The sequence below is a fragment of the Macaca fascicularis genome, chromosome 2 (assembly GCF_037993035.2).
Source record: "Macaca fascicularis isolate 582-1 chromosome 2, T2T-MFA8v1.1".
Classification (NCBI taxonomy): Eukaryota; Metazoa; Chordata; class Mammalia; order Primates; family Cercopithecidae; genus Macaca; species Macaca fascicularis.
The window spans coordinates 138,076,496-138,103,663 of record NC_088376.1 but is presented as its reverse complement, the minus strand read 5'-3'; the positions used below and the strand labels follow the sequence as shown (position 1 = coordinate 138,103,663).

General features: G+C 35.4%; 1 pseudogene; it reads right to left on the bottom strand.

Moving 5' to 3' along the window:
* Window positions 1–881: 881 nt before the first annotated feature.
* LOC102141268 (magnesium transporter NIPA2 pseudogene) lies at window positions 882–2,731 on the bottom strand (annotated as a pseudogene).
* Between the last annotated feature and the right edge of the window lie 24,437 nt (window positions 2,732–27,168).

Sequence of the window (27,168 nt, the reverse complement as noted above, 5' to 3'; positions counted from 1 at the left end):
TTTCCATCCAGTCCAATGCGTTTATTGGAAAATTTGAATTAGTGGATTGGCCACACAATATGACAACAGTGAATACTTCAGTGTAACAATGCATTATTTTTCTGCATTGGCATTTCTTCCAGCTGATGAAATTCTGAGAAGTTTAAATGAATTAAAATCACAAAAGAAGCCAGCATAATTATTGATGATTGGTTCAAAACTCACTTTTAGAAGCTGGCTCCCTACTTTCACATCTGTCATCATGATTTGGGTATTCGATTGAAATCTATTTTCCTCTGCAATGTCCACCATCTCTTCAAACAAACATTTTTAAAGTGCTTCACATTTTTTCCTAGTCATTCATACATAAACAAGTTGATAAGTTCTACAATTTCTGGATCCAACAGAGATATCACTTATATAGTTGATTAAAAAAAAAAAAGTAGGAACAGTTTTGGAAGTGCCATCCATTAGCAAAAGGGAATGCAGCATGCACTAGCTTTCCTAAGTTAGATTTAGTGGTAAATATGCGAAGTCTACCTTCTTCAACAGTCAAATTCCTCACCAAGAATAGGTTGCCATTTGATTTGTTTTGTAACATTAGAGGAACCTCTATATCATCAAATGTCTTTGCTTCAGAAGGTCCCTGAGCTTTTAAATTGTTTTTAATCCTCTGACAAAGGGTATTTGTTTGTTTTGTTCTTTTAGAGACAGAGTCTGTCTATGTGGCCCAGGTTGGAGGATGAAGAGCAGTGGCTATTCACAGGTGTAACTGTAGCACACTACAGCCTTGATCTCCTGGGCCCAAGCAATTCTCCTGCCTCAGCCTCTGGAGCAGCCAGGACTACAGGCGCAGGCCACCACATCTGGCTTGAAGGGCATTTTTTGAGGGCAAGCATGGCACTATGTGTGAATGGGCAGAAGTCACACATGATTGAATAACTTGTCAGGGAAGATTTCTTGTATGTTTTGCCTGTGTTTTCTCTCCTTCTGTGATCCCAGAAACACTCAAAACATTGAGGGCAGATCTTTCCCACTTACTTCACTCAGACTCACATGCTAATCTCCACTGGACACACCCCCGCAGACAGACACACCCAAAAGAATACTGTATAAGGTTTCTAGATATTTCTTAATCCAGTCAAGTTGACACTTAAGATTAAGTCCCCAAATTTACCCCTCCTCAACTTAGCACCTGTATACATCTCCCTACATCATACTTAATTTCCAAATAAGGACAACATCAGACTAATAGTTCCACCTAACATGGTGCAGTTGACATGATGAAGCTACCTGTGTGTAACTCCAAACCCACTCATCCTTTCTCCAGAATTCAACTTTCAAAATTTCAACATTTGGATTTTAATCTTTTGGACCGTGATGTTTAGAACTTTAGATGTTAGGAGATTTGAGGGATTTTATCTTTCAGAAATCCAACCTTTGGGATTGTCTTTCAGAATTCTGAATGGCACCACATATATTCATAGTATTCATAGCATCAATAAGTATGACCTTGATTTGCTTTCAACATCATGTAAGAATCAATATCCAATCAGATGTAATAGGATAAAAAATGAGATGGAAATAAGATAATACAATCATCTACTTTTTATGGGATAACCTTTTAATTAGATTTTTATTAAAACACTGCCCGAGTTCCATAAGTTCCATGTATTTAGGAGTCATTTTCACCAGTGTGTTGTTCAATTCCACAGGTTAAGCCTTCTTCATTATTATTAAAAACTTTAGATATTAGAGAGGTTACTATTCAATTTTTTTTCATCTTTTAGGATAGGCAGAGTCAGACTTGCTAAATTAAAGCTGACATTTTTAAAGGCTTGCAATAAGAATATCCCCACAATGATTGTAAAAACCCACTCAAAGCACCAATGACATTATCAACAGACATACCTTGACATGGCTTAAAAAGGATAGCTGAACAAGTTAAAACTAATGTTGTAAAAAATCCTTCATGTATTGGAGTCACTATAAAATTATTGAATATATTCAGGGCCTTATTTAGGTAATTAATCTATGGGCTCACGCAAACAACAAAGCTCAGCAGCAAAATCAGGCCAGGGCACGTCAGAGCCCAGGCGACATCTCTTCAATAGCAATGCCTAAGCCCTTCACACAGGAGACGGAAAATGCTCCGATTACAGAGTCAATGGTTATATACACAAGAACATTTATCTGTCCATGGCAAACTCCCACTACAGAGATTAATATTCAGGGACACAATGACCACAAGTGTTGCAAAGACCACAAAACCTGAATCACCTAGCTTGTGAAACATTTCCTGTTAGTTCTCTAACCTCTCTTCTTTTAAAGCGCGGCCGACTGACCATAACTGTAGATCCTAGAATACTTAACAACTGCCCAATATTCCCATGAGATTAAGTCATTCATTTAAAAAGTATGAAGAAAGAGTGGCACTTTCTAGGTCTCCAAGAACTCCTAATGGAGTCACCAGTGTGGCTCGTGCAAATACATCAGTGACATTGGCCATCTCCCCAGCTCTCATCAACAATTCCATCTACAACCTCCATTCTCTAAAATGTGTATGTCCACCTTGACCAGCTGTCATGAGCCTTTTATCACAAGTGGCAGACCACTTTTATTTTCCTTTTGAAAATGAAACTCCCTCCAATGAAAATACTAGAGCTCATAGCCAATCCCAGACCGATATAAAAGTCATCTTTTCCACGCCCCTGGCTTATTTCATTTGTTATTTTAGAGGTTCTTGTGAATTACAATAACCACAAAACAGAAAAACTGTTAGTACTGAAGGAAGGATGATTCCATCTTCATAGAGTTTGAAAAGAGAAGATCAGCAAGAATGTCCTAAAAGGAATGAACTCTTTGCTGTTCTCAGACCAGGGAATGCTCCACTTTCAACCCTTGGAACTGAAGCCCTTGTAACTGAAGGGCGATCACAGTTGCGAGAGCATGTAAATGTAATATGGACATTCTCCTGAGAAAACAGCTGGAAAATGTTAGCGGTGACTTATTGACTTCAATTTCATCGTAAACATTACCCGTTATTCCCATTTATAGCTTTAAATCCTAGCTGTTTAGCTCTGGTCCCATTTGGCAGGCTGCCGCATAGCTTCCCCTCTACCACCCAACCCTAGGTCACCTAGGCTCACATGCAGCCACAGAGACTGCAAGGGTCACCCCCTCCTGTGCTGATGTGTCCACCACATCCATTGCAGTCCATTGGGAAGTACCAGCATCCAGGCTGTAGCCTGCTAGAGGGAGTGCCTAAGGAACCTATCCTAACTATCCACGACGAAGGGCAGCCACCCAGGAGCAAGAAGATACATTTAATAACAAAAAAATTATTAGAGTCCAATAAATGTAAAAAGTCTTCATATTTACTGTAGATTTTTTTAGAAAGGATTAAAGTTTTAGTTGACTGAAAAAGATTTGAATGCATTGTCTGACAAAGAAGGAAGTTTCGGGGTGAAGAAGAGGAAAGACAGGTCAGAAGGAAAACGGGAATGATAATTTTCTTGGAATTCTTTAACAAATTGCTTTTTTTTACTACTTACTAAGATATGAATTGTTCATTAAAAAGAATGTATGTGCTTCAAAGAATAATGACCAAAACACACATCCATGTCCTTACCATCTTCTTTAAGAAATAAAGCATCAGGCCGGGCGCGGTGGCTCAAGCCTGTAATCCCAGCACTTTGGGAGGCCAAGACGGGCGGATCACGAGGTCGGGAGATGGAGACCATCCTGGCTAACCCGGTGAAACCCCGTCTCTACTAAAAAATGCAAAGAACTAGCCCGGCGAGGTGGCGGGCACCTGTAGTCCCAGCTAGTTGGGAGGCTGAGGCAGGAGATTGCGTGAACCCAGGAGGCGGAGCTCGCAGTGAGCCGAGATCCGGCGATTGCACTCCAGCCTGGGCGACAGAGCGAGACTCCATCTCAAAAAAAAAAAAAAAAAAAAAAAAAAGGGAAATAAAGCATCAACAACTTTGAAGCCCACTCTACTCCTCCCTCACTCACTTTCCTCTACCCCATCCTTCTATGACAGAGAGAAACACTGCAACATTTTGTGTCTATCACTTTCTTTCCTTTTAAAACATTATTGGGTCATTGATATAACATACATACCGAAATATATTGCTTAGGTTTGCAATTTATGCAAAACATTTTTTGAAGTTTACATAGAAGACAGCATGATATATGTATATTTTTACCACTTGCTTCTTTTCATTGAAATTAAATTTGTGAGACCTATCCGTGTTGATGCCTGTAGACTGTTTATTCATTTGTATTGTGATACTGTATTCCATTGCATAAATATGTCACAGTTTATATGAAAATTTTACTGCAGATGTACCTTTGGATTGTCTCAAACAAGGCTACAAAAAGGACATCTATGAAGGTTCTTGTGCATGTTTTCTGGAACACATACAGAAGAGATTCCTCAGTGTTTGTGCTAAGAAATGAAATTGCTGGCTTTGAGGGTGCATGCATTATTGCTTTACTGGATAATTCAAATTGCTTGACAAGTAAATTTTGAATATACACAATTTGAGTATGAGTGTTATTTGTTCGTCATTTTTATCTATACTAATACTGTAATATTTTAAAACTTTTGATGTGTTTGCCAATCTTGAGGATATAAAATGTAACATTATTGTTTTAATTTGCATTACAGTTATTACTAATAAGAACAACCATGCATTTAAATCATTATTGGCAATTCATGTTGTCTGTTATGTATGCTTTAAATCTTCTTCCTTTTTGATTTGTCAGGGAATTTTTATTTATTTATTTTTATTTTACTTATTTATTGATTGATTTTTAGAGATGGAGTCTTACTCTGTCACCCAGACTGAGAGCAGTTGCATGATCAGAGCTAACTGCAGCCATGAACTCCGGGGCTCAAAAGATCCTCCCACCTCAGCCTTACAAGTAGGGCAGGGGACTACAGGCACGTGTGACTATGCCCAGCTGAGAATTTTTTAAATACATGATTCATTTTGCATGTATATTTATTATATATATCATGTGTATTTTACATACATACATATATATGTGTATTTATACATAGTCACAAATACCTTATCCCAATGTGTTGGCTAATATTTGTATTTGCTTTATAGTACATTTTAAAAAAATTGTGGTATGAACAATTAACACCAGATCTACTCTCCTAACCAATTTTTATGTGCACAAGACAGTATTGTTTACCGTAGGTACAATGTTGCATGGCAGATCACTAGAGATTATCGTCTTGCTTGACTAAAATTTTATGCCCTTTCGTTAGTAAAATCCCATTTTCCCCTTTTCTCCAGCACCTGGAAATCACCATTCCATTCTTTGATTTTATGAACTTGACTGTTTAAATACTTCATAAATTTAAATCACACAGTATTTGTCTTTCTGTGACCGGCTTATTTTACTTAGCATAATGCCCTCAAGGTTCATACATGTTATCACTTATTGCAGAATTTCCTTCTTTTTCAAGGCTGAATAATATCCCATTGCATATGTGTACAACACATTTTTAAAAAAACTCATTCATTTCTGACATTAGGTTATTTTCATTTCTTGGCTATTGTAAATAGTACTGTCACAAGTATGAGAGTACCAAGTCTTCTTTGAGGTACTGATTTTAATTATTTTGGATAAATACCTACAAGTGGAATTGCTGGGTTATTTGGTTCTATTTTTAATTTGTGAGGAAACTCCACACTGTTTTCCATAGTGGCTGCACTATTTTACATTTTACCAAGAGTGGAGCAAATAGGGTTCTCATCTCTCTGCATCCTCTCCAACTCTTGTCTTCTGTTGCTTTTTTATAATAGCCATCTTGACAAGTGTGAGGTGATATCTCATTGTGATTTTGATGTGCATTTCCCTGACATTAGTAATGCTGGGCATTATTTCATGTAACTTTGTAAGTCTTATTTGAATAAATATTTGTTCAAGTCCTTAGCCCATTTTTCAATTGGCTTATTAGCCAATAATACCTCAATAGTCTGTGTAGGACTTCCTTATATATTTTGGATATTAACCCCCAATGAGATATACAGTTTGCAAGCATTTTCTTCCATTTTATAGGTTGCTTTTTCACTCTGTTGATTGTCATCTTTGCTGTGCATAAGCCTTTTAGTATGATATAGTCCCATTTGATTATTTTTGCTTTTGTTGCCTGAACTTTTGGTGTCAGAACTAAGAAATTATTCCCAAGACCAATGTCATGAAGACTTTGTGTTTTCTTCTATGAAGTTTATAGTTTCAGTCTTATATTTATGTCTTTAATGCATTTTGAGTTGATTTTTATGTCTGGTGTAAAATAAAGTGTCTAATTTCATTCTTTTGCATGTGTATATCCAGTTTTCCTAACACAATTTGTTGAAGGGACTATCCTTTCCCTATTAGATATTCTTAGATCCCTTGATGAAGGTCAGACGATCTGATGTGTGTTGATTTGTTCCTGGGATCACGATTCTGTTCCATTAGTCTGTATGTCAGTACTATAACATCTTGTTTACTTTAGCTTTGTAATATATCTTGAAATTAGGAAATATGATGCCTCTTTCTCTGGATTGATTTGGCTTTTGTGGTTCCATATGAATTTTATTTTGTTTTTTCTTAGTTTGTTTTTCTTAACCAGTTGTGCTGCCTAGAACCTCCATTTTACAGTGAATGAAAATGTTAGTAATATGCATCTTTATCTTGATCTTGATGTTTAATGTGAATGCTTTATGCTTCCTCTTTGAAAATGATGTTTTTTTGTGGATAACTTTAGTAAGAATTTGTTTAAATTCACTATATAAAAGATATTTTAATCATAAATGGTCATTAAATTTCATTCAATTTTTTAAAATCTATTGATACAGTTATCTTATTTTTCTTTTTTCATTATAGAATTTTGAGAAATAGATAATGCAAAATTAACCTTGTATTACTGGATAAAATTTAAATTGGTCAAGATGCATACCCTCTTTATACATTTCTGAATTCAGTTATTGACAATGTTTGTATCTGTGCTGAAAATTAGATTCTGGATAATGTGTCTGCCTCATAAAGAATTTTTTGTTATTTAATTATTTGTCACATTCACTTTGTTTATCAAGGCTAACATAACATCCTAAAAGAGTGGAAATCTTGATTCTCTGAAAAAATAATTGTATAAAAAATGGAATTATCTCTTCCTTGACTATTTGATAAAAGTTACCTAAAAAAAACTAAACCTGATGTTTCTTTTATGATAAATTTTTAAATAGTTATATATAGAGAGATACAATTTTAAATAAAATAATTCTCTTTTATTTATTTATTTATTTTTTTTTCATTTCTCCCTGAATGAGTTTTGGCTATACAAGAATGTACAGTTAGCCTTTCCTATGAGTAAGTTATACATCCCGTGGATTCAACCAACCTCAAATCAAAAATATTAAAAAAAAATACAAATAAAGAAACAAAACAGTATAACAACTATTTATATAGCATTTATACCATATTAAGTATTACAACTAACCTAGAAGTGATTAAAAATATATGGAAGACTCCTCTGTGAAACCCTCCCTGATTCTTCCAGGCAGAATTAGTGACACTGTCAGCACTTTGAAAAGAACAAACCTGCATGTTGTGCACATGTATCCTAGAACTTAAAGTATAATAATAATAACAATAATAAGAAAGGCCTCTATTCTAAAAACAAAACAAAAGACCCCTCTTATGCCACTTGGCATTTGATTTCTATGTCTACTTATATATCTCTCAGTAGCCTGCAAGTAATTTAAGAGCAAAAACTGGCTTATTCAATCAAAAATCCCCACCATTCATCACAATGGCTGGCACATAGTGGGGCTTAATAAACACTGATAGAATGAATAACTAAATCTTTCCCATTTTACTGTGGTTTCTACTATCTAAAATGTAATCCAAAATATAATTTTTATGTGTCTTCTGTTGTTATTCCACATGCCTGAGCTATAATTGGAGCTCAATAAATACTTGCTGAGTAAAACACACACACACACACACACACACACACACACACACAGGGGGATGTGTGTACACTATATGCAAATACTATGCCATTTTATATGAGGGACTTGAATATGTGGATTTTGGTATGTGTTGGGATTGCTGGAATTTAGCCCCTGTAGATACCAAGGGATGACTGTAGTTTTTAGTCGTGTTTCCCTTTCAATAATGCTTGCAAATGTATTGGCATAATATGTGAAGAATTGAGAAGGATCTGACAATTTACTTAACTTCCAAGATAAAAAGTTAGCCAACCAAAGTTTCAGAGATTCCAGCAGAATACATAAGAACTGAATCAGAGATAAAGGACAGATTTTTTTTTTTTTTTTTTTTTTTTTTAAATCACGGCAATAGCAAAAGTCAGAATATCAGCATTTTTGTGCTGGCCTCCCAAACCCCAGTTCACACAGGGCAAACATAAGGGCCAGGTGACACCTACTCAAGAAGTGGATTACAATATAAAAAATAAATTCTGAATTTAAAAACCCAAATCTTTTGTAATGAGCAAACAATGCCCGACCCTTGTATGAGTGAGAGACAATATCTCCATCTTCCAAAGCTGTAAGCAAAGCCTTATTTTGCCTTGAAAAGAAAAGCTCCCTCTCTCTCATTTAGTCTGTTTGCTATGAATCATCATACATCCTTGAAAGATTGTATGTACTTCTGGTTTCAGCTGTAACATGTAGAGGACTTCAAAGTCATGACAATCATTCTCACAAGAAAAAAGCTGATCAGGCTAAAAGTCAATGACTTTTCTTGAATCTGTCAGAAAATTGAGGCTACTAGGCAAACTATCACCCTGAAATACAGAAAGACAGATGGGCACAGTGTCTCACAGTTTATCAAGAGAGAAGTCACTAGAGTCGATAAGCAGTAGGAGCAATTAAATTGCACTGTGATGAATTGATGGAGGCCAATCATAGGTTACCTTGAGAGTTAGGACATTTTGGGGGCCCAATATTAAGGGGTCACCACACTTTCACATGTTTCACCTCCAAAAACACATTCTCACTGTACAGATTGGAGAAAAATTTCCTTATGTTTTGAGCAGAATGAAAAGTAACCATTTGAAATAATCCCAGGGGAAAAGTAATTGGTTTAAAATACTTACAGAGCATTTTCCATAATAAAAACCTATCCTCTATTAAAAAAAAATCACTTTACTAGAGCCTTATTAGGCCTGGGAGAAGGACAGTTAGAAAACTCTAGCCCCCTCTAGCCTCCCTGTCTTACATGAAGGAAGAAAATTAAAAAGGCAAGGAAAGTCTTTCAAAGTTCACAAGCTATGTCAGAAACAATGAAAGTGGAATGAGACTGCAGTGAAAGTTTTAGAGTTGAGAGAAAAAAATCCTACCAACTTAGAAGTTTTTATTCAGCAAAATCATTTTCCAAAGGAAAGAAAAACAAAGACTTTTTAACCACAAATAAAAACTGAAGGTTGGAGAATTTATTATAAGGTGATCTGCCTTGCGAGAAATGTTAAAAGAAGTTAGAAGGGAAATGATATAGGTTACAAACTGAGATCTGAATAAAGACAGGGTGAACAACAGGGAAGAAATAAATGAAGAGAAAAAACAAAATATTTTCTTTTTATTTAAATTGATCTAATCATTTATTTTGAAGTAATAATATTAAAAATTCATTGGGTAATTATAAGATATATAAAAGTGAAATAAATAAAACAATGTTATAAAACAAGAAGGAAGACTTAAGAATACTCTGTTATGAGATACTTGCATTACATGTGACTAGTGTAGTTTTATTTTATAGTGGTCTTAGATTAGTTACAAGTGTATAATGCAGACTTTAGGGAAACCAATAACATTTTTTAGAAAAAAAGTATATTGATATGCTAATAAAGAAAAGGAAATCAGAAAAAATACTCTATTAAAACCAGAGAAGGCATAGGTGGAATGGAAGTTTTAAAAAAGAAAAGAAAAAAAGAGCAAGTACAAGAAATAGAAAATAGTTACAAGCATGGTATTAATCCAACTATACAAATAACACCTTAAATGTGAATGATTCAAATACTCTAATTAAAAGACAGACTGCTCTCAAAAACAGCAAAACCCCACTATATGTTTTCTATATAAAACCCATTTTGAATATAAAGACACAGAGGGACCAAAATAAAGAGATGAATAAAGATATATCATACTAACACTAATTAAAAGAAAGCTAGAGTAGCTCTATTAATTTTATAGAAAGCAGATTTCAGAACAATGAACCTATCAGTGATAAAAAGTGGCATTACATAATGATAAAGAAGTCAATTTCCTAAGACAAAATAATCCTTAATACATGCGTGAGTAACAACAAAGCATCAAAGTATGTGTGGCAAAAAGATGACAGAACTTCAAGAAGAAATAGACAAACTCACTATTATACTTGAAGACTTCAACACCCCTCTATCAGTAATTGATAGATCCAACAGGCAAAACACAGGTAAGGACAGCATCATTAGTAAACTGGATCTAATTGACATCTAAGGAATAATTCATCCAACAACAGCAGAGTGCACATTCTGCTCAAGTTAACATGGAACATTCACCAAAATAGACCAGATGCTGTTTCATAAACATATCTTAACAAATTTAAAAAGAAAAGACACTCAGAACACAGTAGAATTGAAATAGAAACCAATAACAGAAAGATAGCTGGAAAAAATCCTAAAATATTTGGAGATTAAATACACTTTTAAATAACACATTGGGGAAAAAAGGGGGGTCTGTAGAGTAATTAAAAATATTTTGAACTAAATGAAATACTACTTTTCAAGATTTGTGGGAGGTAGTAAGAGCAGTGTTTACATTTATAGCATTGAATGTATATTTTAGAAAAGAATAAACATATAAACTGATCATCTTAGCTTCTAATCTTAAGAAACTAGAGACAAAAAAGAGCAATATAGTACTGCGAGAATGGCCATAATCAAAAAATCAAAATATAGTAGATGCTGGCATGGATGTGGTGATCAGGGAACACTTCTAAACTGCTGGTGGGAATGTGAACTAGTATAACCACTATAGAAAAACAGTGTGGAGATTCCTTAAAGACCTAAAAATAAAACTACCATTTGATCCAACAGTCTAGTCATTATATGAAAAAGTTATTTGCGCACACATGTTTATATCAGCACAATTCACAATTGTAAAATCGTGGAACCAACTGAAATGCCATCAATCAACGAGTGGATAAAACAAACAAACAAACAAAAAAAACCCTGTGGTATATTTATATGCAATGGAATACTACTCAGCCATAAAAAGAAATAAATTAACAGCATTTGCAGCGACCTGGATGAGATTGGAGACAATTATTCTAAGAGAAGTAACTCAGGAATGGAAAACCAAACATCGTATATTCTCATTGATATGTGGGAGCTAAGCTATGAGAACAGAAAGGCATAAGAATGATATAATGGACTTTGGTGACTTGAGGGGAAGAGTGGGGTGGGTGAGGGATAAAAGACTACAAATATGGTGCAGTGTACACTGCTCGGGTGATGAGTGCACCAAAATCTCACAAATCACCACTCTTTAGTAACTTACTGATGTAACCAAATACCACCTGTACCCGAATAACTTACAGAAAAATAAAAATAATAATTTAAAGTGCTTTAATTTCATTCATAATAATTTAAAGTGCCTTAATTTCATTCATAATAATTTAAAGTTCTTTAATTTCATTCATTAAAGTGCTTTAATTTCATTCATTAAAGTGCTTTAATTTCATTCATAAAGGAGGAATCTTCATGAACTATTCACTTCCTACTGTCCCTACCTCTTAATACTATTGAATTAGAGATTACATTTCAACAAGAATTTTGCTAGTGATAAAAATATTCAAACCAAAGCAGCATGCAATTAAATTGGGATGATATGTACTACATTGTTGTCATGGATTCTCATGTTGGCATGGTTGATACAGTAAAAGAGAGAGGATGGGAAAAAGAAGAATTAACCTAAAATTAAAGGAAAGTGGTGTGTGTGTGTATGTGTGTGTGTGAGAAAACATGCTACAATATGATATAATATTTATGCATTTGTGCAAAATATTGTATGCTTAAAGCAAAAGACATACTCTTCCCATTCCCTGTGTAATAAAGATACAGAGCACTTAGATGTAGTCTACTGATTTACTAATGCATTTATAACTAAGCCAATAGTGACACCACTGATTGTGGGAAAATAATTTTCAGAGCACAAACACTTGATGAAGCTGTTTAGGAAGGAATCAAGAAGTGGAACGGGGTGGGGATTGGCAAAGACAAGGTGACTTCTAAGTCTGAGATTCTTTTTGAGTACATTACAATTCTGACACTAAGCACTTCTAAAGTAGAATATCAAGTCACTTCAATAACAACACAAAAATCTTGGTTTTGTTGTATGCTTTGAATCTCAATGCAGCCTCAAAATTTATCGTGCCAATTGTGTTTTTCTATCACCATACAGGGTGCATCGCATATCCCAAAAGAGATCCTACAGTGTCATGTTAATTTAATCCCAATGACTGAGCAGCTGAAAACCCCTTTGTTCTTTAAAGGATGTTTTGCGAGCAACTGGTGCAATACAATTTTGCTTTTGCTTTGAACAAGTCCCAATGTCACCTTTACTCTTTTACCAAGAGCTGCATTTTATTTGCCTGAGCGACCATGGAAACGCTGTGTAGATGGGTTTGTAGCACGCTATGTCTTTGTGACTTTCTACTACAAAGAATAGGAGGTTAAACACAGTAATTCTAACATTATACCCTAATTTCACAGTGCAAATTTTGTATTATTACTATAAATGTCTTTTTCCATTCCAGAGTGTGTTCCACATGGGTTATTTCCTCATTGATGATCATAGTAATTTAACAGGACTTGAAATTGGATGATCTTTTGTAGAAAGACTGATTTGGGCCAAGTTGGTAAAGAGATGAACACAATGAGAAAAAGCCTTAGTAAAGGAAAGGATTAATTTTATTGCTGAGGAGTGTCCATTTCTTCAAATAATTTATGGATCAACAACATATGTTTCCTTGTTTACCCATCAGATACTGCTGGAACTTCAGTCTTAATGTTGTTCTAGGAAAAGATAACGTCATAATATCCAGTGTTTTAATTTTTATTTAAAAAACAAACACTTCTTACTAAACTGAATGGGATGTCTAATTTAAACTCTACTTGGACTTCTGAGACCAACTTTTATAGGATTAGAGTAAAATAAAGTAACAAGGGAAAGGTCCTCTTTCAGCCCATTCAATGTGCCTTGCTCTCATTTTCTATAAAGATTTTATACATTTTCTTTTTCTGTTTAAAATGGTCTCCTTTCTATCTCTTCAGTCCTCCTACTATATAATTCTTTCTTATCTAGCACAGTCCCATTTGACCTTTAGATTTTTATTTCACATCCATCTATAGGTAAGGAATTCCCTGTTAGGGAAAAGAACCATCTTCTCCTGGAGCCATATACTTAATTTTATACTACAATTGTCATTTTACATTTGCTTGAGTAATAATATAATTAAAATGTTAAACGCGAAGCTCCCTAAATGACGTGAAGGTATCTATGTTGGAGGTAACTACTGCTTCCCAAAGTCAAACACGGTACCTGATGCAGGTGAGCTCTCAGTATATATTTATTGAATTTATAAACAAATCAATGATTACATAAACTTGCTAGCATCCCGGAACATAAATTATTCCTACAATCTCATTCTTACAAGCTTCTTCTTACAAGCAAAATCAAACACCCTCCACCACAGGGCAACTACTAAAGAATGTTGTTAGTTTCTCTGTGCTGTTCAGTAGAACTTTCTCTAATGATGAAAATGTTTGTATGTCTAAGATCATCCTATGACAATCAATATAGTAGCCACAAGTAGCTACTGCATAATAGAAATGTGGCTACTGCCACTGTGAAAGCGAATTTTATATTTTATTTAGTTTTAATTTATCTTAATTGTAATAGTCATATGTGACTACTGACTGCTGTATTGGAAAGCACAGGATGGTTATTAAGTGACAAAATTTTTTCTTCTCATACTGAAAAATTAAGCAGAAGACTGGAGACATGCTGGTGGGAGATAAAGTTTCATGACTAGTGAAATCAGATAAACAACAAAACCACTCTCAAGTTTTGTAGATAATATGAAATCTTAGCAACACCAGGAGAAAGTATCAAAAATATGTAACAAGATAACTTTATTTTTCTATTTTCCTTTTGTTCTTCTTCACCACTAACTAAAGTCAAGTACAGCTAAGGATATACTTTACTCTTTCACAGTGTCATTTCCAAAATCCAGTTCCAATTCAGCATCTTTGAGTAAATCTCCTCTGACAATTCTAGCCTCCAATGAACTCTCATTTTCCTAATTTGCCTTGCTTTGTTGGTGCTGTACAACAAGTGCTTTCTTTAATTAGCATATTCTTTATATACTGCAGCTGGAAAATGACTCTTAAAGAAGATTAACCTTTTAGGTTAATGGGCTTCTTTTGGTCCATGACTAAAACAATGAAGAAAGAGTTAGCTCAATAACTTGAAAGGATTATTGCACTTCTGAGAACACCTAGCCAGTACCCTGAGAGTTATTTACCCTCTAGGAGAAATTGATCACAGATGTGACTTCAAATGCACAAGGATATATTTGATGGCATTTTCACTCTTGACTTGCCTAAAATATGTTCTCACTATTGATGACCTCTCTCTTGTTTCAAATTCACTCCTCTCTTGGCTTCCTTGACACAGGTTAACCTTATTTTCTTCCCTATTTCCCTATAATTCTCTATCTCTTTTGCTTGCTTTCTATCCCCTCTTTTGTGCTAAGAAACTTGAGGCATTGGCCAGGCATATGTCTCTGTATCTGTCTCATTTTGATCCTTTCTTTAAATGTTTCTCCTAAAGGGCAGATTTTGTACATATTTCCTACCACTTATTCAAATCTAAACTTATCACATCAAACTTATTCAAATACCCTCCAGACCATGAAGTTCCCCTGATTATAATCTGGGTTCCTGTGTAATTCATCCTGATACTGCTAGATCATAGTCTTCTCTAAGTGCCATACTCATCAGGTAACTTCACTGACGATTTCTTGGCAGTGGTTTCTTAATGGCTGGAATCTCAGGTTCCAACTTCATATCGTGGTATGAGCTACAAAACTCTTTAGTCTTAATCCATACTCCCCTGGAGAGCCCATTAAAAGTTGCTACTACTACTTTTATGACTCATCTACTTATGCTAGGTGAGTCTTCCTACAAACAGCAAGCACACCACATTAATTGCTTCATTGTTATGTCTTTCACTTGTTGAATCTCCTTTGACATATCTCTATTCTTATATAATAGCTGACTACCTCATTCATCAAAGTCATGCTTGACTTACATTCTGCCCATAAAATTTCTCCAACTACTTGAAAATCCAGGATTTGTTTTCTACTTCAGTGGTTATAAAATCAAATGGCCTTAGGGACAAGACACATAAGAGTAAATGGGCAACATAATTTAGATAAAATCTTAGTATTGTATATTAAGCATGTAGGATTATTCTTTAATTTCTCCCCAGAAACCAGCTCTCGTTTTAATCTAAAACACAAAGCTCTGTCAATTACTTAAATTCCCTTCTACTTTTGTTGGAGACACACTGTATGAGAGAAGCAGCAGCACAGTAAGGATGATCACTAGCCACTGGTGCTCAACATACGTATCAGCAGGACAATAGGGAGTGGTGGAGACTGTGGTAACCTGAGAAGCACATGCTTATTCTAAAGGATACATTAATTTGCACCAGCTAATTGCCATAAGAAAATATGGGTCTAGTAATAGTAGACAGTATTGTCAGGAAACTCTAGGAATATTACTATTGTGCAAACTAAACCAAAAGCAGTTATGAGTGGGATACAATCCTTTTATGCGAATCTGCTTTCTGTCTTGAAACTCCGCAGTGAGGATGCATCTAAATAATATTTGCTATTGTGAGGTAGTTACTACATATGTGAAGTCTCGTTTCACAAAGAGATCCTAAGTTCTATGAAGAAACAGTTCATGGTTTACATGTTTTTGATCTTTCTCAGTGCTTAGCACAGTGCTGAGCCCATGAAACTCAAAGTGACTTTCTTGTTTATTACCTGCTTATTTTTACTTTAGCTAACCCCAAAATACAACTTTGGATAATATAAATTTTCTACATTTGTTTCATATCAATCCTTTAAAAATGTATATAAAGGACACATTATATATGCTCGATTCATTCAGTAACTATTGTCTAATGAATGAATTATATTAAACAGATGAAACAGATTTATGAATTACTATGAGACAAAAGTGTTAATCATAGAGATTTTTTTTAAACTTCAAAAGCCAAATTACCATCACATTGCTAGTAGGTTACTAAGTCACTCCCTAGTCAATGTCTGGAACTAGCTAAATGATTAGGATCTGATTACTGGAATCAGAAGGATATCAGATTGGTTCTAACTAAAATGATCTGTTGTAGATGTATAGACCTGAAACAGTGATAATCATAGCCAAAAAAAAAAAAAAAAAAAAAAAAAAAAAAAAATCTCAAATGGAAAATAACACCAGGAAAAAATTGAATCCAGTACATGTAAGAGGCTAAGGAGGGAAAGTATGTAAAGTAAGCCTACATATATCATATATTTTCTCAACTTTCTACAGTACTTGTAGGCATTTTTCTCAAAACTATTCTAAGTAACCAGAAAAGTGAAAATAAATTCAGAGAGCCCCAGAAAATATTTTGACCTTCTCAACTTTTTTTCTTGTCAAGTCTAAACAGATTCTTAATTTGCCTTTGTAAGAAATATAGCTTTGTAGTATCTGGAATGAGTTTTTAGTTATGGCAGGCTTAATATCACCACTGAAATTTAAAACAAACATTGTGTGCCCTAATTGTTGCCATTCTATATTTTAAAACATATTTACAATTACAAAAATGGGCTGCTGGTTACTAAATATCAAAAATAGTTCAACTACAACTGGGCCCAACTTGACTCTAAAAATTTATCAATCATGAAAACACTTAATTTTCATAGACAATGTTCAATAGGTTAATGTATGCTAGCCATTTTGTTATATCTATCCTTTCCTGGAATTCTTTGTATGTGTTAATATTTGGTGTATTTCAAAATGATGACTAGTTTTATTTCTATTACCTACAGGAAAATTTTCTGACATGCCTGATTTCCCATAAGGCTTATGTTTCACTAAAATTGAATATACGGTACATGCTCTACATGAAACTATCTCATTGTTGAAGCACTTTTTTAAAGTCAAAAACTCAAATATGGAAAATTAATATCACAGTTGTGGATTTATTAATTTCAATGTACATTGAACATTACTATTTATGAAAAGAACCGTTTGCTGTCTTATTATTCCTTTGAAATAATTATGCATTAGAGTTCCTAGCCCAAGACTACTTTGGATGTTTGCATAATATATATAAATCTAGGCAGGGTTGGGAGGAAGTACAAGAGTACTTTTGACTCTTATAATATTTGTAACTTATTTTGCTTTAAAATTTGAAATGAGAAGTAAGGGAAGAGAAAGGAAAGATATACCACAGAAGGAAAGGAAGATAGAAAAGTTCAATTTCACCCCATCACCACAAATCTAAATGACCAAGACAAGGTACAAATTTTGCCTTCTTAATGTTTCTAGAAATTCTATCTCTTTCTATTCTTAATAACCTGTTTCAATCCAGTACTCAATTATTTGACTCGACAGTAATAAATTCCTAAGTGTGACTCCCATATCTCAATCTTTCCTTTTATCATGACTGAATCACCATCTATCTTTTCCTCCCTTCCTCCCTTCCCCCCTCCCTCCCTCCTTTCCTTCTTTTTTCCTTTCCTCCTTCCTTCCTTCCCTTCTTTCCTTCCTTCCTTCCTTCCTTCCTTCCTTCCTTCCTTCCTTCCTTCCTTCCTTCCTTTATTTCTTTTTCTTTCTTTTCTTTCTTTCTTTCTTTCTTTCTTTCTTTCTTTCTTTCTTTCTTTCTTTCTTTCTTTCTTTCTTTCTTTCTTTCTCTTTCTTTCTTTCTTTCTTTTTCTTCTTTCTTTCTTTCTCTTTCTTTCTTTTTCTTTCTTTTCTTTTTCTCTTTCTTTCTTTCCTTCTTTTTTCCTTCTTATTTCTCTCTTTTTCTTTTCCCTCTGCCTTCCTGCCTTCCTTTCCATCCATCTATCTTTCTTTCTTTTCTATTTTTAAGACAGCATTTTACTCTGTCACTCTAGCTAGAGTGCAGCGACCCAATCATGGCTCACTGTAGTCTTAACCTCCTGGGTTAGAGATCATCCTAAGTCAGACTCCCTAGAAGCTGGGACTGTGTGTGCCACCACACCGGGCTAATTTTGCCATTGTAGAAACAGGGTCTCACTATGTTGCCCAGGCTGGGCTTGAACTCCTAGCCTCAAGTGATCCTCCTGCGCTGGCCTCCCAAAATGCTGAGATTGCAGGCATGAGTCACAGTTTCCAGCCTCTCTGTCTTAATACATAGCAAACATTTCACCCCAGTCTATCTTTACATTTCTATCTTTCTTCAACTTCCACTTTTGAGTTTTGCAATTCCTAAACTCATAGTAGCTACCACATAGGCACCACGTCATTTCAGACATCCAAACTTGAATCAAGTTTCTTGTGCCTGAAATCTGATTCCGTGTGTGTCTGTGTGTGTGTTTTTTCCACCAGGTTATTTCTTAGTGTACAAAATTTGTTCTTGGTCAACATCTGCCCCCGACAGCCTGCCTTATCTTACTCCCTCTCATACTCCACCCCCAGTCTAGACTGAAGATTTATATATATGCTTCTCTAACACCCTGGATTTACCTCTCTCACTTTACTTACCACATGGCATAAGCTTTATGATAGCAGTGACCATGTCTGCCTAATTCTGGACTATACATCTGTGCCTAGGGCTATGCTTGGCACACAGTAGGAACTCATTAAATGTTTGTTGAATGAGATAGCAAACATGTCTCATGATGTGTCTGTCACCCATGCAAGTAAGATACTAATTTGGCTACATTCCTCTGGACAAGGCTTCATCTTATTCCTTTTCTTACCTATCCCCAGAACCTAACACAGAAACTGGCACACAGTATATGCTTAGTATATGTGTGTCAAACGGATCGTTTTATTTTTCTCCTTTTGTTTCTTCAGGCTGAATTCTGATGTCTTCCCTCCAAAATGACATCTCACTCTCCATCTCTTTATTTCTCTTCATGTTTTGTAGCACCCAATTGGAAACAGAGTAAGAGAAGAAAACTGATCAGTTTAGAGCCTGGCACTCTTAACCTCACAAAATAAGAAGTAGGTTTAGAGGACATGAGGACAGGCGTATTTATCTGAGAACGCAGCCAATGGAAAAGTGACCTAAGCATCCCATTTCAGGACAAACTGGCTGTATGAGCCCATCAGTTCCACACCAGTTACCTAGAAACTATAGAGAGCTTTCATCAAGCCTTGTCCACCTCTCCTCTGCCCTACAGTGCTAGGTCAATAATGCCAATGTTAGAAAATATCGCCTTTGGGCCACAGCTTCTCTGGATACCAGTTCTCTGTGTGTGCCTCTTGCATTATCAGGGAAGAGGACAATGACTGTCCTGTCAGAAAAATATACCAAAAAACAAAGGGAATGCACAGAAACCCCTACTAATATGATTTTTTGCAAACTTCTGACCCTCTGTCTAGTCTCAGTAATTATGAAAATCTATAAAACGAAAGAATTAGAGAACCCTAGTGTAGTTGTGAGAATGAAATGACATAACTGATTTTGCTTATAACATAACAAACCTCCAGTGATTCACATATTATTGTTGTTGTTCCTGTATTGAAAGGGGCTTTATACTCAATTCAAGAACCAGCTAGCATTTGCAACAGCTTTCACTTAAACATATTCAGGGTCAGGTCCCAGGCTCCAGCTTGGGGTTTCTCTAGGACAGAAATAATGACATTAGGACCCAATTATCCTGTGTTGTGTGGTGCTTTCCCGTGCATTGGATGATGTTAGTAGCAGCCCTGATGTTTACTCACTAGATGCTGACAGCAAAACCTCCCACTGAGTGGTGACCATCAAAATATCTCCAAACATTGCCAAATGCCTCCTACAAACAAAATTTCCCCCAGCTGAGAATGCTGATCTAAACTACCTTTTTCTCCACTATCACAGAGTTTTATTACCTAGATCATTTTTTCCCTTACTGAACTAAATTTTGTCTCCTTGCAGTCACAACCCATTAATACATAGCTTCACAGCACACACCTGTTTTTCACAAGTCAGATATTTGACAGTGATGCTTTAAATGCAATACAGGCTAGACCATTGTGTAAATTGGGGTAGCCTGTTGATGGCTTACCTTCTCAAATACTTAAATAAATGTGCAATAAGCATTCACCTTCATACTCAGATCTTTCTGAAGTGCTTGCAGCCTGGTGACAGTGACAAATTAAAATCTAATCTAAAACAAACACTGGAACAATATTATAAATATATATTAATTATAATCCTCAAGTCTCTAAGATAATTTTAAATTATTTTGTGGTTAAAAATGGAAGAACTAATATTGTATTAAGTTTACAGAATTGAAGATGAAGCAAACAAGATTAAGCTCCAATTATACTGTATTTTCTTGCTACAGTAACCAGATAAACAAAGTTTTAAGCACTGATTTATTGTAGGATGATATTAAAATGGTGCATGAATATCAATTAAGAAGATAATTATTGCTTTAAAAGAAACCTTTACATCCTATCTCTCAAGGATTTTTTTTAAATCTGAGGGCAGTAATAATATTTCTTAACATTAAATACTTTAGATGTGTCAAGCGTTGTGCTTAGAGGTTTATATATATTGTCACACTGTACTATTAATTTTTGTACCAATCATCAGGCTAGAATTTACAGTGGTAATAAGTAACCACAAATTTTCAGGTTCATTGTGGGTCAAAATGGGGTTCTAAAAGCATGTTTTCCTTGCTTTAGGACAAAACCTTCCCCATCTGAAACACTGCAATTGTAGGGGAAAGAAATAGTTTATATTGCATAAGTGCATTTAAAGACTTTCACCTGACATTTAATTGGTCAAAGCAAGTCACATGGCCACATCTAATTGCACAGAGCCTGGGAGATGATGAAACCTACTAAGTACCCAAAGGTGGAAAACGGAAATATCTGAGAATAGCATCACCACATTATCCCCATTGTATAGATGAGAAATCTGTCATGGGAAGGTTAATTAAACTGCCTGTCTTCACACATGCAATAAGTGTTGGAACTGGGAGTTGAACCCAGTGTATCCAGTTTGCTAAGTAACAACTATCCCCCACCCCACACAAATTTTAAAGGCATCAAATAACAACCATTTATTTACTTCATGATTCTCTCGGTTGGCCATCTGGGCTGGGCACAGCTCAATGATTCTTTCAATCAGGCTTGGCTAATTTTTGCTAGGTTCCCTCATGCCTCTGCAATCAACTGCCAAGTCAGCTGGCAGCTCACCTATCTAAGAGAGTTCAGTTAGTATGGCTCTTTTTTGCTCCACACAATGTCTCACCCTTTAGCAAGGTAGCCCAGGCTTGTTCTCATGGCTGCAGGGGTAGGTTACTGAAAGAATAAGAGGAAGCATGGAAGACCAGAGTGTCACAACTTTCCTTTTGACAAAGTCAATCACAAGGCCAGTCCAGGTTCAATGGGTGGAGAAATAGAGTCTACCTCTTGATGGGAGGTACAACAAAAATTATATTACAAGGAGTGTTGATAAAAGGAGAGGCAATCTGGTCTAAGTCCCCACATTATTAATCACTATGCTATTGTCCAATGATTAGTTTCTCTAGTTCAGGGATATAGGTCAAAGGCACTCTCCTACATATTTATTTGTTGAAAACTTATGATCTGTTCTGTGGGTTTTTTAACAGTGCATTTTCATTTAATTTTTTATAAGACCTATAGAGCAAGATCAAAGACAAATAAAACAAGTAAGTGGTATGCTACATCTAATTATTTATCTTCAAAACAGTTGCAAAAATAGCACGTCTAGTAATTATCCATATGATGATGTTATTTCAACATTTCAAAACGTTCAATTGGAGCTCAAATATGATAAAAAGCAAGTAAATATCATGTCAAGCAGTGATATTACATGGGAACTGTTAACAAGGTATTGAATTGATACTTTTGAATTTCCCAGTAGTTTTTCAAAGGAAGTGTTGCTGGCTAGAGTTGCTCTTCATTTTGATGAATCAATTCATTATGTAAGTCCTTTTTACTCCTCTTGTCTAACATTTAGAACAATTTCTTCAAAGTCCCCAGTAGGGAAGTGTGACAGTATGATTAAGAGGCCCTCTTTGGAGTTAGAATTTGGGTCTGTATCCTGCTACCACCATATAATTATTGAGAAGCTTCAGATCAGTTATTTTACCTCCAAACTCAGTTTTTACATCTGCCAAATGGGAATTATCATAGTAAGTATGTCCTGTGTCTCTACACAAGACCAACAGTACAAAGCAAAGCATGAAACCTTGCAGGTAGTAATTTTTTAATAAATATTTGTTCTAATTGGAGCAGTCTTACTTCAGATAATAATGGTAATAAAGACACATTTAGAAACTGAAGAAAGAATAAGAGATGTTTAATTTTTTAAGTTGTATTCTAATCCCAAGGCAACTTTGAAAGTAAATGATTTTTAACATTCATGAAAGTATTTTATATTAACCACCATTCAGATACTTTCTAACTTCCTTCCCAATGATACAGATAAGAAGAAGAAATCTCTTCCATCCATTGCCCCCATTTTGTCCTCTTTAACTCAATGAGAGGATTTTTCTTCCATCATTTCCCTTTACCCTGGAGAGACTTAACCTCCCCAAAGGACCTATCACCTACCAGTGTTCAATACCTGACCTTTTCCAGGAAGTTAACATTAGAAAGATTTACTCTAAAGGTGTAAGGACAAAGCAGGTAAGAGAGGTCTGTGGAAGTTAGACAGAAATATAGGGATTCCACGTTCAAGACAATGAAGACAACATCAGCAGCAACAGGAAGACTAAGAAACAGAATCAGAGACTCCAGACTTTAAATTTGGGGCATAGTTTTGGAAAGAGAATGGGCCAGACACTACAGACGAAGGCAATGTACTCAACTGACTGTGTTACCTACATTACCGTCTGCACAAAAAGGTTCAAAGTTGAAGAATTTTCTAAATTCAGAGAAGTGAAGCATGGGGTAAATCAATTTTGCATACTCTATCCCTTTCTCCCTCTTTCTTTCCCTCTCTCATTCCCTCATTGCTCATTTTCCATTCCCTCCTTTCTGTGTCTCTTTCAAGAAAATCATAAATAAAGAATACAAATTATCTTTCTATTATTTGCTACATTCTTCAATGGAGATTATGTTTACCAACTTAAATCCACACATGTATAATAACAATAATAGCAAATAGGTGTTAGTGCTTATTCTGTGCTGGTTGCTTTTTTAACTTTTAAAAGTTAATAAATGTCATGTATAGAGTAGTTTTAAGTTCACAGCAAAATTGAATGGAAAATACAGAGGGTCCCCTTGTATCCACTCTCCCCACACATGCACAACCTCCCCTATTATCAACATTCTGAACCAGAGTGGTGTTATATTCACACATCATTATCATCCAAAGCCCATAGTTTACATTGGGGTTTACTTTTGGTGTTGTACATTTCATGGAGTGGACAAATCTATAATGACATGTATCTATCATAATAGTCTAATACAGGGTGTTTTCTCTGTCCTAGGAATCTCTGTCCTCTGCCTATTCATCACACCCTCTCCCCAGTCCCTGGCAACTGCTAATCTTTTTGCTGTCTTCATTCTTCTGCCTTTTCCAGAATGTCATATAGTTAGAATCAAACAGTATGTAGCCTTTTCAGATTGACTTCTTTCACTTAGTAATATGCATTTAAGTTTCCTCTGTGTCTTTTTATGGCTTGATAGCTCATTTTCTTTTAGCACAGAGTAATCTTCAATTTAATGGATGTATAGTTTGTCTACTTTCTGAGCTTTTTATGTGTATAAATATAGACAAACAGCTGCATATTATGAAGTCTAAACAATTCAATGATCATATTATTCTTATTGAACAAATGAGACCACTGGAGTAAAGAGAAATTGGCATGGCCAAAAGCACCTGGATTTAAAAAAATGGTAGCTATAAGCTAGGCATATTTGTTCACACCTGTAATCCTAGCAATTTAGGAGGCCAAGGCAGGAAGATCACTTGAGCCCAGGAGTTGGAGACCAGCCTGGGCAACATAGTGAGACTCTGTATTTAAAAAAAAAACCTTCACCAATTTATGCTTATTACCGGGGTGACAGAATAATCTGTATATCAAACTGCCATGACATGCAATTTACATGTGACAAACCTGCACATGTACTTCCAAACCTAAAATAAAAGTTGGAAAGAAAAAAAAAAATGGTAGCTAGAAAAAGACCTGAACTCAGGTCTTTACATCTTCAAAGCCTATCTTCCCTGCTATACATACATGAGAGATTGTGTTACATATCTCTCTTAAAAGTCCATTAACCAAAGTCTTATCAGTTTGTTTACCACTCCCTTTCATTTTTCTTTCAAGCAATAAGTTTTGCTAGAAACAAAAAGCACCATAACCAATACAACTGTATTATTGTGAAGAAATAAAAAGAAGGAAAAACAGCAGCAACAAATCAACTGTTATGATATATCTTCTGAGCACATCCAGGTAATAAAGTTCATTAGATCATCCCAAACCATGTACCCACCCTATTTTACACTGTGGGCCTTGGAAAGATATGTATTTTCTAAATTATCTTAAAACTTCAAACTACAAATTCCCCCATTCTTTTTATTCATAGTGAAGATAAAACTACACTTGAAGTATTTCACAAGTTTACAGATGTCTGAGTTCTCACCTATAAGCCTTAAATGTGGTGAATTGGAGATTGAAGGAAACAAGAAAGCAATTGGGAAGGCCTGTTTGAAATCTGTCCTTAGCCTATGATGGGAACAAATGTTTCACTCTCTTATGATGTCAGTACTTTCTAATCAACTGCCAACTGGTCTTTTTATATCCACTTGAAAATATATTGTCCACACTTCATGCTTCAGTTTTGCTTGAACTATCATCTGTTTGCCTTTTCAGCAGAATAATCCCACAGGAGTTTTTAATTCTATGTGTAAATGTTGATTTTTAATATGGAATGTTTTAGTAGTAATTTATACCATGAGTTAAAACCAGAGATTTCCTTTAAAAATTCTTATTCTCACAGTGATTTTCATGTTTACAATAAAATTCAGTTCACTTTTCAAGGGTTTGAGAAGCAAAGAAATATTAAATGGGAAATAAGTATCCGATTTCATTTTCCTTGGGACTTCCAGGGACAAAGAAATGTATAAATGTGAGAAAAATGTTCAGCCATGATTTAATTTAGTATATATGTTCTACTGTAATTTTGAAAAGCAAAGTCCTTAGTTGGTATAAGCAACCTATTTTTTTGATTAGAAAATTATTTATATGGAGAATGAGGAGCTTAAAACGGAAAAGGAAAAGGTAGACATTAAGTTGATATTGATACTTACGTGCTTGTGGATAAAGAGAAAAACGAAAACATGGATGAGGTTATTAAAATTTCCTTGGCAGTAGAGAAAAATGGAGAGGAAAAAAGGACAATACGTTTATTTATGAGAGAGAATAAAGGAAGAAACCAGTCAGGGATGCCGTTAGAGTGAGTCCTTTGTTGAAATATTTCAAACAAAAGGACAGCCTGAAAAATCAAGCTGCAGGCAGAGATAAGGGAACTTCCACAGGGGTGCCTGCCTAAGACATGCCCACAGCCACACAAGTAAGAAAGGCCTACCCAAGTGACTTGCCCAGACATGCCCACAATAGAAAATTCCATCCCCTGACACATGCAATAGGGAGTAGCTCAACCTAAGGGCCCTTATGCACATTAGGAGGACAGGGTGGAGCTACCAGAAATCTGCGCCTTATACAAATGAGACACCCAGCCCTCACGGGTTTCTTATAAACGCCCTTGTATACAGCTGTAAAAATGGCAACTCCCTTTTGGGCCCTTTCTCCGTGGTGGTGAACTTTCTTCTTTCGCTTATTAAACTTTCACTCCAACTTCACCGTTGGTGTCCATGCTCCTTAATTTTCATGGTCACGGGACAAAGAAATTCAGGTGATACCTCAAAAAATGAGAGACTGCTATATTGTGATGCATTGGTGAGACTATAGCATTGTGGTACCCTGGTGAGACTGTAACATTTACATCTTTGCAGACAGTAATGTTTAATGAGTACCTTAATTTCATGATGTAAGAGAAAATTAATGAGAGAAGTTCTATTCCCATCAGAAATGGAGACCCCTGGTACAGCTTCCTCTGTGTTTCATGGGCTGCTTGGATAGCATACACATCATTGGCCCCATCTTCGCCCAAATTATACAATAGCTTCCCTTAACAAGGTGTCCAGGCTCTTTAAAATCTGTCTAACCTCACATGTTTTCTTTACTCACTGTACTACACTGACCAGGGAAGGGAGTGAACAATGTCTTCCATTTTGGCCCTCTCATATCCATATATAGTTTCCTAAGAAAAGTATGAAAGTATCAATTCAAGTAATGATTTAAAAAGAAAACAAAAGAAAAGCCCATCATGTGTGGTAATATGTCCTAAGGGAAAAGTGGGAATTAACGTATACTGAGAACTTTTCTTGCTCAGACTTTCCAGTGAGGCCAAAACTATTTTCAGATTTTTATTCTTCCTGAATTTTGAATTCATATTTCTGGCCTCAGATTCCACTAGTATTGGAGGTTGATGAATTTCAGTAAGGAGTTCTTGATTTGTTTAGATAAGACCTCACCCTGTTTATAGCTATATCTTGAATTCCTACTGTATCTCCTATGACTGCTCTAGGCCAGGATATCATCCTCTCTCACTTGAATTATTGTAACTGACTTTTTACAGGTTCTCCTCATCTGTTCAGTTTACCACTTAACCCTGCTTTAATCCAATCTCAACAGGTCTGTCAGGTCTTTGAGAATGTAAATCAGAGTTTAATTGGAATGTAAAGGGTTAAGCGATGGTTTTTTCTTGCCCTTAGGATAAATCTAAAACTTTGACCAGGTCTTGAAGGTTCTTTAAAAAGTTCTGCTCACCCTCATCTT